Source organism: Nycticebus coucang, chromosome 12, assembly GCF_027406575.1.
Source record: "Nycticebus coucang isolate mNycCou1 chromosome 12, mNycCou1.pri, whole genome shotgun sequence".
Classification (NCBI taxonomy): domain Eukaryota; kingdom Metazoa; phylum Chordata; class Mammalia; order Primates; family Lorisidae; genus Nycticebus; species Nycticebus coucang.
The window spans coordinates 112511963-112523970 of NC_069791.1; the positions used below are offsets into that span (position 1 = coordinate 112511963).

The following is a 12008-nucleotide window of genomic DNA, read 5'->3' on the forward strand; positions in this document are numbered from 1 at the left end:
CTGATTGGCATTTGAATTTTATCTGTCTGGTGGTCAACTGTTCACTCTATAACAAGAGGTCCCCACTGGGAAGAACATAAAAATCAGCACCTTAGGTGGCGCCTGTGGCTCAGTGAGTATCAAGGGTGGCGGGTTCAAACCCGACCCCGGCCAAACTGCAATAAGAAAAAAATAGCCAGGCGTTGTGGCGTTGTGGCGGCCGCCTGTAGTCCCAGCTACTGAGGAGTCTGAGACAAGATAATCGCCAAAGTCAAAGAGCTGGAGGTTGCTGTGAACTGTGACATTACAGCACTCTACAGAGGGTGACATAAAAAAGAAAAAATCAGCATCTTGGTCACTGTTACTGAGAGAATCCAAAGGGCCAGAATTAAGAATCTAGGACAAGGGTGGCGCCTGTGGCTCAAGGAGTAGGGCGCCAGTTCCACATGCCGGAGGTGGTGGGTTCAAACCCAGCCCCGGCCAAAAAACCACAAAAACAAACAAACAAACAAAAAAAGAATCTAGGACAAGGTGGTGCTTTTACAAAGTTTAAGTTGGGAGTTTGTTCTGATTAAAAATCAGAAGAATAGAAGCACCTGTGGCTCAAAGGAGTCGGGCACTGGCCCCATATGCTGGAGGTGGTGGGTTCAAACCCAGTCGCAGCCCAAAACTGCAAAAAAAAAAAAAAAAAAAAAATCAGAAGAATATGGCACAATTTCAGTACTGACTGGTTAGAGATGAGTAAATAATAGCATAAGGGGACAGCAGGGCTGAGCATCCCTCCAGACAGAAGACCCAGTGCCTAGAGGATGCCACATGTTAGGAGCCAAGGGGGAAAAAGTATTTTTTTAATCAGAAAAAATACACATAAATAAATATGTTTTGTTTTTGTTATTGTTGTTTTTAGTGAGGAACGACGATGAAAGACATTGGTCCTAGAGTCCCTCAAGGTATAATGAACTCTCTATGGGATGGAATTCAGTTCACCAATAACGCAGAGACTCCACTGAAGTGACCAGAGTGAAAGAAGCTGGATGCAAATGGAATGGGAAATCTGTAAATCCAGAGAAAAGACACCAAGCAGCACTGACAGGAGGTGAACCAGGGCTGCCCAGGAGGGGGTGGGGGGTATTACAAAGGGTCAGGAGGAGGCTGGGGGATAGGCACACATACTGATCTCTCCACTGTGCTGAGGTTTTCAGGGATGCATAAAAATTTCAAAATGTATCTACTTTTATACGATCAATATGGGCCATCTATTGTATGTCTTCATGACAAGAGATTTATTAAAAAGTATAGGCTGAGAAAGAAAAATGAAAAGAACCTGGCTCCACCCTCAGGACCAATGAGAAAAAGACAGCCCTGGGAAGTCCTGGACATGGACAGGAGGATGGAGACTCAGGGTTCCCCCTTCAGAGGAGGGTTCTGAGATGACACAGCTGGGCCTGCCAGGCCCTGGAACTCAGTACAACAGACCCCGTGTCCCCAAATACAGGGGAGCAGGGCATGCTGTTTCCTTGGAGGCCCTTTTCCTGGCTGCTGTGAGTGACTCTGAGGACTGAAAGGGAGGAGGCTCCAATCTGTGGTGCCCATGGCTGCACCTGGGCCTAGGGTGACAGCAGCAGCAGCAGCAAAAGCCACATGCCAGGCTTGAGCATCGGCTGCTGGGTGTTCACCCATTTGAGGGGTAAGAAGGGAATTCTTGTCTTAGTTCCCCCTGGCCCTGGAGCACTATGGGAGCATCCAGGCTGCTGTCATAGGACTGATAGTAATAATGAGCCTCATCTTCACTCTGGAGACCCGTGATGGTCAGGGAGGCAGAGCTGCTGGACTTGGAGCCAGATAATAGGTCTGGGACCCCTGAGGGTCTTTTTCTGTTATCATAGATGATGAGTTTAGTGGCTATTCCTGGGAACTGCTGGTACCAGTGCACATAATGCCCACCCCTATGTTGCTGCTGCTTCCCGTGCAGGAGTTGGTGACCATCTCCCCCAGGGCTCCAGACATGGAGGGCAGATGAGTTAGCACAGACTGGGCCCAGGACCCTGGAAAGGAGAGACACAGACATGGTGATTCTGGGTCTGGAGACAAGAGGAGAGAGCAGGGCCCCAGGGTCTCCCCAGGGCCTTTCCCCTGGCCCAGGTCTGGTCACCTGTGCAGTGATCCAGGAGAGTGAGGAGGAGAGGGGACCTGATTCCTGAGGTCCTGGAATGGTCCATTGTGAGGACGTCCTGATTCCTGCCTTCTGTGCCCACAGCTGAGGCACAGCTCCCCCAGGTCTGCCTGTCCCCTCTTCTTACCCTGAGAGGATAGGCCCCATCCATGCACATGAACCTCCCACCCTGGGCCCTGCTCAGGCCACTCAACCTCAGGGTGTCAGGGGCAGGTAGGGACAGGGCTGTGTCAGGTCACAGTAGGTGGGGAGGTCATAGTTGGAATTGAGCAGGTGGCTGGTTTCAGCTCTGATTACCCTGAGACCATGAAAAAATGAGCCACATGTTCCCCCTGGTGGCCAAACCTGGACACACCATCATGTGGCATGGTGACCAGGGTGTCCCATAACCAGCCCTGCCTCCCCACTGCTCTGTCCGCTGCCCCCTGACTCAGGCTGGGTCAGGTGACTGCTCCTGTCACCTCCCCATCAGCTCAGGGAAATCTTCCTGCTCTACTGGGATCCTCATTTGAATCTGTCCCTGGCTCCCTGGGCTGTTCCTAGGCAGGTTCCCTGTAGACACAGTCTTTGTGGGTCAGGATCAAGTCCAGAGCAGGGACCAGCCAGAATGGACTCACTTCCATACTGGGGGTGACCAGGTCTTTCCTTATATATGATCCCTACCTGGTGGCCAGAGATTTCCTCCCAGAGTGCTGGTGAAAAAGGGAGCTCTTCTCTCCAATGACAGAGGAGTGACAGGAGAAGCCATCAGGAACATTTCCAAAGGGTTATTCTAGGAATTCTTTATTCCCATTCTAATTTCCACAGACTTGAAATAATAGCTATACCTGCATGTACTGTGATCTGTGCTCCTCCCCTAGGAATGGATCTTCCAAGACCCTAAGGCAGGTCTGAGGGCCCCATGGCAGCTGCCTGCACAATAATTTTCTTAAGAGCAAAAATGACAGGGACATTCAGTATGTGAAGATGGGCAGAGTTAGGAATTCAAATTGCTTCTACCAGTGTCTGATTCCAGGTGAGCCTGGTGCCTGATAGCTCTGACATCATCCTATTTGGAGAAAGAGAGAAGTAAAAATAATATTTTATTTAGAGAATAAAAATAAATGGCCCATATTCAGAAATGAGTGCTATCAGGGATGGTATAAATCTGAGAAAAATTATTGATCTATAAATTGTAAAGATATCTAACATATATGTGAGAAACAATTAAATAAAACAAAATATGTCATTGATCAAAACAAAAATAAAATAAAAATATACTCGTAATTTTTATTACAAATGCAAGAGTTCTGGCATTATAATGGGGGGACTTTAGGTATACGGGTTGATTTGTTAATATTTATATTGGTGAGTTTATCACTAGGCAGTGACAATGCTTAAAAAAAGGAATAAAGAAGGAATAATTACTACAGTCATGTAAATAAAACCCACCCATATAGATAACTGAATATAAAGATATGAAACATTTTAGGTTTGCAAGGTTATTATTTGAAACATTCTTTTTTATTGTAAGCTGTGTTTTGTTTTTTGTTTTTTTACCGTGCTTTTATATGCAATTTTAAAAGTTATTGTGTTTACAGACAACAGGAAAAAAAATATTTTTTTGACACAGAGTCTCACTATGTCATCTTGGATAGAGAGCTGTGGCGTCACAGCTCACAGCAACCCCAAACTCTTGGGCATAAGCAATTCTCTTGCCTCAGCCTCCCAAGTAGCTGGGAATACAGGCACCTGCCACAATTCCTGGCTATTTTTTGGTTGAGTTGTCATTATTGTTTGGCAGGCCCAGACTGTGTTCGAACACTCCAGCTCTGGTGTATGTGGCTGATGCCCTAGCCGCTGAGCTACAGGGCACTAAGCCAACAACAGGAAATATTAAATTCAATTTTTTATTACATAGAAAAACTGTTACAGTTGTGCTTGCATCTCATGTTTCATGGCCCTTGCTTCCCCTGTGGTGGTGCATACATGTTCACAGTGAACTTCGTTTCCCTCTCCCTCTCACTTGAATAAGGAGGGATTCACTCAGGCTGAAATATCTCTCACACAGGACAAGGATGCCTGGGTCCCCTCCCTGTCTACACTAATAAAGAATTACAAGTCTATCTCTCCAGGTGCAGAACAGGGACAAGGAAAGATTCAACGTTTCACCTACCCAGGGACACCTACACAATTGATGTTTTTACTGTCTTTTTTCCCCTCTTCTAACAATATCTTTATCGTATGTCAAAGATATATTTCCTAGGCCTCACAAGAAAGCAACAGTTTTGCCTCACTGTGCCCTTCAGCTTCTTTTATTTATTTTGTGTACTTAAAAATTATAGTTCCAAAATTCTCCCTTGGAGAAGCAGTCATATTGTTTTTGTTTGTTTGTTTTGTAGTTCCTTTTTCTCCTGGACATATCCTCACATCTCGGCTTAATAAACCTCCTTTGGTAGAGATCATTCATTGCCTCAGTAACCTATTTGGGGTTGTCAACCTCCTAATCACATTTGGATAATAAAAAAAACTCATTTTCATAAATAACTCTCCTATACATGGATCATTATGAAAAGTTTTGAGATGCCCCAAGATTATGAAACATGAAATCTACGCAGATGAAAACAAATGAATCCCTCCCGGTGACACCGATAAGTAAAGCAAGTTGAAACTTGCATGGGTGAATCAGAAAGGACACTGTCAACCGTGTTTCTTGGAAGTGAAATAATGGACCATAACAGTCTACTGTCTCAAAACTTTCATAGTGACCCATGTATTATACAAAAATTAAAACTATGTCAACATACTTTTTGTCCGTTGGGGAGATTCTGTGTCCTGAATGAGGAATTGCTTCCCATACAGAGCTGCAGTTGCATGGGAAGGCTGATGAGTCTCATGATGAGGCATAAATGCCTAAAGTTGTCAACACTGACGATGGACATAGTGAGGGCTGACACCCCAAAAGGAGGGACTGAGGCAAACATCTCAACAAATCTATAATCCAACCTCAAGCAGTTCCAAAATTAATTACATAGGGCAGATCTAAATTTTTGACCATTTAGATTTGCTAAATAATTAGCGAAAACAATGCTAATTATTTTTTTTTGTTTTCCAGAATAAAAGAAAACTTATAAGCTATTTATAACTTATAACACATTGGTAAAGTATATTTTGTAAGTAATTCAAAACATTTATTTGTTCCTCTATTTGATTTCTCTAGAATTTGGAAACTATTCATACATGTTCTTATATCGTGGCAATATAGGCATTTCGGTAAGTCTGACCATAATTGGTTTTTCTATTACTTGCATAAAAGGACATAATTAGAGATACGGGTTGTTTTACCAATTCTTTGAGTGGTTTGACATATTTTCAAATATACCCAGACTGGTTCAAGGAATCAGGTTGTTTAATAAGGTCAATAAAAACCCATCTGGAAAAACAAATACTGAGCTGATACTTCATTTACAATGTTCCCTGATCTGTGGAAAGGGAAGAACTTACTTTTCGATAGGTCCAGGAACCTCAACCTACATTGGCACCTTGAAAGGGAGGAGTTGCCCAGTTCATGTGGGGATATATAGGAAGTTACCTCCCTGGCTTGCCTGAGGAGACATTTAAGTAATCTGAAATAATAATAATAATTATTATTATTAATTATTAAAATTTCTTTGCTTATCAGTGTTACTGGGAGGGCTTCATTTGTTTCCATCTGCATAGATTTCACATTTCATAATTTGGGGTATCTCAAAACTTTTCATAATGACCCATATATAGGAGATTTATTTATGAAAACAAGATTTTTTTTGTTAATTATTAGTTATTATTATTATACAGAGTCTCTGGATAGAGTGGGGTCCCTGGTGTCATAGCTCACAGCACCTCCAAACTCTTGGGTTCCTCTTGTGTCAACCTCCTGAGTAGCTGGGACTACAGGTGCCTATCACCACACCCGGCTTTTTTTTTTTTTTTTTTTTAGGAGAGATGAGGTCTCCCTCTTGCCCAGGCTGGTCTCAAACTCCTGGGCTCAAGCAGTCTACCCACCTCAGCCTTGCAGAGTGCTAGAATTAGAAGCATGAGCCACTGTGCCTGGGCCAAGTAACTTGAAATTCTTTTTAAAAAGGAGGTGATGGTTCTAGCAAAGCCAGTGTTTCAAACAAACCTTTATACGGCTAATGTTTGTCTTCACTGAACTTTGTGCATATACTGAAGCCAGGTATAAGGAGGCTAAAATTTAGTCTGTGAGTAAGTTGGCTCTAATATGATTTGTCTTTGGTAAAAATGGAAAAGTGAGGAGAAAAATAAATTATCAAAAATCCATTATCAAATCCAAGTCTTGTCCTTCTGTTTATACAGTTTTTTTAATAACAAATTATCCCAAGTTTGGACTGAATACTACTTAGTTCTTGTCTACAAAAGAAGAAAACATAAGAAAAGGTCAGAATTTACTTCAGGATGTTTTTATTTGACTCCCTAATTAAAAACAATGCTTTTCCATTCTGATACCCAAATTCCTCTTTAACTGTCAGATAATTAATGTTATAATAATCTCTCATTTTACTTCTGTAAAAGAACAAAAAAGTGTTATGATATCCTGAAAACTGGAGATGACTTAACAAAGCTTGCACAGCTTCCTCGTCTGAAATCTCATGGGGCCCGGTTTGATTTCTATTACTGTTCTCTATTTTTATTCTATTTCTATTTCTGTTACTCTACAGACAGACTGTTCCCCCTCTAGACCCAGGAAACATCACAGAAGGGAGAAGGGTTGGAAATTGTAAGGGCCAGTTTGAGAGATAGAATGGTCTTAGCAAAATGCTTATGTTCACAAAAATTGCTACATGTCTGTGACTACAAGCAATACTACAGTGTCTCAACACATACATGTAAGTTTGTAAACTTAATTTATAAAGTTTTGAATTGCATTGCTTAAAAGTTTTCAAGGGGATAAGGAGTTCCTATGTTACTCCAATCCTGTTTTACACAAAATGTTTAACTGACTGTAAGACTTTATGACTCTAAAGCTCTCCTTGTCCATCCAGGTCCCAGTGAGGGCCTACATGGCTTTAGGGCAAATTGGCAGTCCACACTGTCAATGAGGGGAGAAAACAGAGTTCAGTCATCACTTCTGCCTCTGGTACGCTTTGGCCAAAAAGGAAGACTGTGAACTGAAAATCTGGAACCAAATAGAAAACCTGGAGATGGAAGCAACATCTTACAGCCACCTAGTCTTTTTTTTTTTTTTATGTAGAGACAGAGTCTCACCTTATCGCCCTCGGTAGAGTGCCGTGGCATCACACAGCTCACAGCAACCTCCAAATCCTTGGGCTTAGGCGATTCTCTTGACTCAGCCTCCCAAGTAGCTGGGACTACAGGCGCCCGCCACAATGCCCGGCTATTTTTTTGTTGCAGTTTGGCCGGGGCTGGGTTTGAACCCGCCACCCTTGGCATATGGGGCCGGCAACCTACCCGCTGAGCCACAGGCGCCACCCAGCCACCTAGTCTTTGATAAACCAAACAAGAACATACACTGGGGGAAAGAATCCCTATTCAATAAATGATGCTGGAAGAACTAGATATTCACATGTAAAAGACTGAAACTGGACTCACACCTTTCTCCACTCACAAAAATTGAGTCAAGATGGATAAAATACCGAAATTTAAGGCATGATATGATAAAAATACTCAAATAAAGTAAGAGGAAAACAGTGGAAGATAGTGGCCTAGGGAAAGACTTTACGAAGAAGACTTCCTTGGCAATTGCAACAACAAAAAAAATAAACAAAAGGGACTTAATTAAACCAAATAATTTCTGTATAGCTAAGGAGACAACAACCAAAGCAAATGGACAACCAATACTAAGGGAAAGGATATTTGCATATTATGAATTGGACAAAAGCTTGATAAGTAGGATCTACAGAGAACTCAAATTAATAAACTTAAAAAGAGCCAACAATACCTTATATCACTGGGCAAGAGAGATAAATAGAAACTTCTCTAAAGAAAACAAATGGCTAACAATTATATAAAAAAATGCTCATTACCCCTAATTATTAGAAAAAATGCAAATCAAAACCACCCTGAGATAGCATCTAACCCCAGCGAGAATGGCCCACATCACAAAATTTCAAAACTGCTGATGCTGATGTGGATGTAGAAAGAAGGGAACACTTTTACACTGCTGGTGGGACTGCAAACTAATACAACCTTTTTGGATGGAAGTTTTGAGAACCCTCAGAGAACTCAAGCTAGACCTCCCATTTGATCCTGCAATCTCATTACTGGGTATCTACCCAGAAGTAAAAAAAATCCTTTTACCGTAAGGACATTTGCACTAGACCATTTATCACAGTTCAATTTACAATTGAGAAAATGTGGAAACATCCTACAAGCCCACCAACCCAGGAATGAATTAACAAGCTGTGGTATATGTATACCATGGAATACTATTCAGCCATTAAAAAAGATGGAGACTTCACATTTTTTTGTATTAACCTGGATGGAAGTAGAACACATTGTTCTTAGCAAAGCATCACAAGAATGGAGAAGCAAGAATCCTCTGTACTCCAGTCTGATATGAGAACAATAATGACCTAGTACACAGTGTGGGTTGGGGAAAGGGGAGGGCAGGGAGAGGGAACGAGGGAGAAGCTGGAGGGTCACGGTGTGTGACACACCTTTTGGGAGAGGGACACAATATAAGAGGGACTTTACCTAACAAATGCAATCAATGTAACCTGGTTCTTTGCATCCACAATGAATCCCCAACAACAAAATAAAAAGAAATCCTAAGCCCTCTGCTAACTGAACAGGCCCTCTTATTTACAAGCACTGCAGAAACACGTAAAAACTGAGTTCCTGGCCATGATAGAAAGAGAGAGAAGCACCATTATGTATGTGCATGATTCTAGTTCGTGAATATTCATGACTCCCCTGTATCTTGTGGAATATGTTTATTCAACCACTCCTCCCAGTATCAAATCCTGCTTCTTAGGTCTCTTCTGTGAAGCTATTGTTCCTGTGTTCCTGCCTGTGGCTGAGAGCTGTGTTTCATGCAGCTTCCCGGAATAGATACTGGGGGCTATAAAAAGCCCCTGTATTAGCAATAAAGTTCTCCTTTTTCCAAAATACAAACCACATTTTTTTTGGTTTGTTATCACTCCACACCCCTTCCCCAGATATAGTCAGGTTATGTGAAGCATGAGCAGATTGACCCAGAGCTGTTTTCTTGATGCCTTTTCTTATGCTTTTTATTTCTTAGCTCAGAAATCTACCTTATTCCCTGAAAGCATATTTTATAGGAAGACCTTGCAGTGAATCTATCAAAAACGGAAATATTGATTTAGCCATATTAAGTATTTGAAAACACAAACTGAAAATAGAGTATTTCTTCACCTATTTAATATTTACTTAATTATTTTGTATCATTTTGTCCCTACTTACTTTATCCTTAAGTATTTCATTTTGATTCTATCATAAGTGATACGGTTTTATTTCATCATACTTGCTATTTTATTTTTAGCATACAGGATGCATCCACGTCTGTTGGTTGGAGTTGTTTTGTGAACCCAGATTGAATCTGGACACTATGAGGTCCTCGAGTGCAGATCACGGCACTAGGAGCTCCTCCTGGACTCTGGGGGGACATGGCTGTGATCAACCTCTCTTGATTCCCCAAATGTCTCTACTGGGAAGATTTATTTTTTGTCTGTGAACAAGTGATATCTTCCTGGGAAAACATGAATGAGGTGAGAGAGTAAATGCATTGGCTCAGTCTGTCAGGAGAACTGAAGGGAAGAATATGGCCCCGCCAGGGCTGCTCTCCTGAGGACACTAGCTGTTCACACTAGATGTCACCCTGAGCTGGGATTGTCAGGGCCACCAGCAGGGGTGACTGCAACAGGTCCAGAGAGCAGACAGGAGGTATTTATCTCACTTCCCCCTGGGTCTGGAGCACTGTGTTAACATTAGAATTGCTGTGCCGTATCAGACAGTAATAGCCTCGTCCTCAGCCTGCAGCCCAGAGATGTGCAGGATCCCTGCATGGGCCGAGGCATCTTCGGATCCAGAGAAGTGGCTGGGGACTCCAGAGCCCTGGTGTTTACTTGAGTCTGAGACATACCTCAGGAGATACATGGGAGGGTTCCCTGGCTTCTGCTAGAACCAATATATTGCATAGTATCCAAGACTGAGGTCACTGCTCAGGGTGCAGGTGAGTCTAGCTGATGCTCCTGGGGATGCAGAGAGAGAGGGTGGCTGAGTCAGCACAGGCTGGGAGAGGGAACCTGCGAACACAGACACCCATGGTGATGGGGCACAGACCACGATTAAGAGTCTTGCTGGTCTGAAACAGAGGAGCTGGTAGCAGCCCAGACACCTGCAGCCTGTCCTCACCTACGCAATGGGACAGGAGCACAAGGAGGAGAGGAGTCCAGGCCACGGCAGACACAGAATCTTTAGGTCCTGGAGCAGCGCTGAGAGGCCCGGAGCTCTTTTATCTTCTCCACTGTCCAGAAGGAGGAGGGGCATTCACACTAATTTGTTTTGCCAACTGGAGGTCTCTGCCCCACCCTGAGTACTATTTGACATTCGAGCTTCGTTTTTGGTCTGATGAGTGAAATTCACAGTTTGCCCCATGGGAGTGACAAGGAAGGAAGCAGCTGCTCTGACCTTCCACAGGCCTATGAGCAGGAGACTCTGCTCAGCCCATGGAGGATGCAGCTGCTGAGTCTGTCCCAGTGAGTGCAGGCTCCACTGGCCCAGCTCTGGGGAGTTTTGGGAATTGGGCAGCTGGGGGTTCTCCCTACCCACATGTGCTAGCAAGGCCTACAGTGCCCCCTGCTGCCACTGTCCAGACTTCAGTCTTTCAGGGGTGATATATGAGTGGGGTCACCTGAATTCAACCCCAGACTTAAAAATTGACACATAATTGTCAGGTGAAATTTACTCTTGAAATATAGGTTGTTTTGATAATAATAAAGTCTTTAATAGAATACACCATATTATTACATCACAAAAAATATTATTGAGGGCGGCGCCTGTGGCTCAGTGAGTAGGGCGCCAGCCCCATATGCCGAGGGTGGCGGGTTCAAACCCAGCCCCGGCCAAACTGCAACCAAAAAATAGCCGGGCGTTGTGGCGGGCGCCTGTAGTCCCAGCTGCTCGGGAGGCTGAGGCAAGAGAATCGCGTAAGCCCAAGGGTTAAGAGGTTGCTGTGAGCCGTGTGACGCCACGGCACTCTACCCGAGGGCGGTACAGTGAGACTCTGTCTCTAAAAAAAAAAAAAAAAAAAAAATATTATTGAATGAATGGATTTTGCAAGAATCTGGCCAATTTTAACAGCTATTCCTGATTTTAAAAAAAAGTAGTTAATTGTACAGAAACAGAAAAAAGAAATATGTTTATAATATAGTAATACACAGCTTCTTACTTCAGGGGAGACATTTCCACCTAGATCAGGAAAATGTAAAGGTATCTCCAGCCCCTTAGTGCCTTCGTTTCTCAACGTTGATATGCAACTATTAGATGATAAAATTACACAAGGTAAATCAATGGTTTGACAACCAGGGGTGTCCAACCTTGTTTTTTTCCTGCTGTAAATTGGAAGAAGAAGAGTTATTTGGGACCACACTAAAATACAAAACACTAATGAAAGCCGATGAGAAAAAAAATAAATAAAAAAGAAATAAAGGTCTGTGCTTAAGTTTTGCAATATTCAACACTGCAGAGAAGCAAAAAAAAGGTCTCAAATATTCTGCATGGTGCCCTAGGGCCACAAGCTGGACATTTCTGAATGGGAAGCCTGGACCTGAGTGCATTTATGACCTTAGATATTTAGGGTTTTCTTCCAGAAATGATAGTTATATCTCTAATGAGC

At 42.9% G+C, this 12008-nt stretch overlaps 1 pseudogene; it reads right to left on the bottom strand.

The window, feature by feature from the left end:
- Positions 1-1650: 1650 nt before the first annotated feature.
- On the bottom strand, positions 1651-2198 carry LOC128562071 (immunoglobulin lambda variable 1-40-like; annotated as a pseudogene).
- Positions 2199-12008: the final 9810 nt, after the last annotated feature.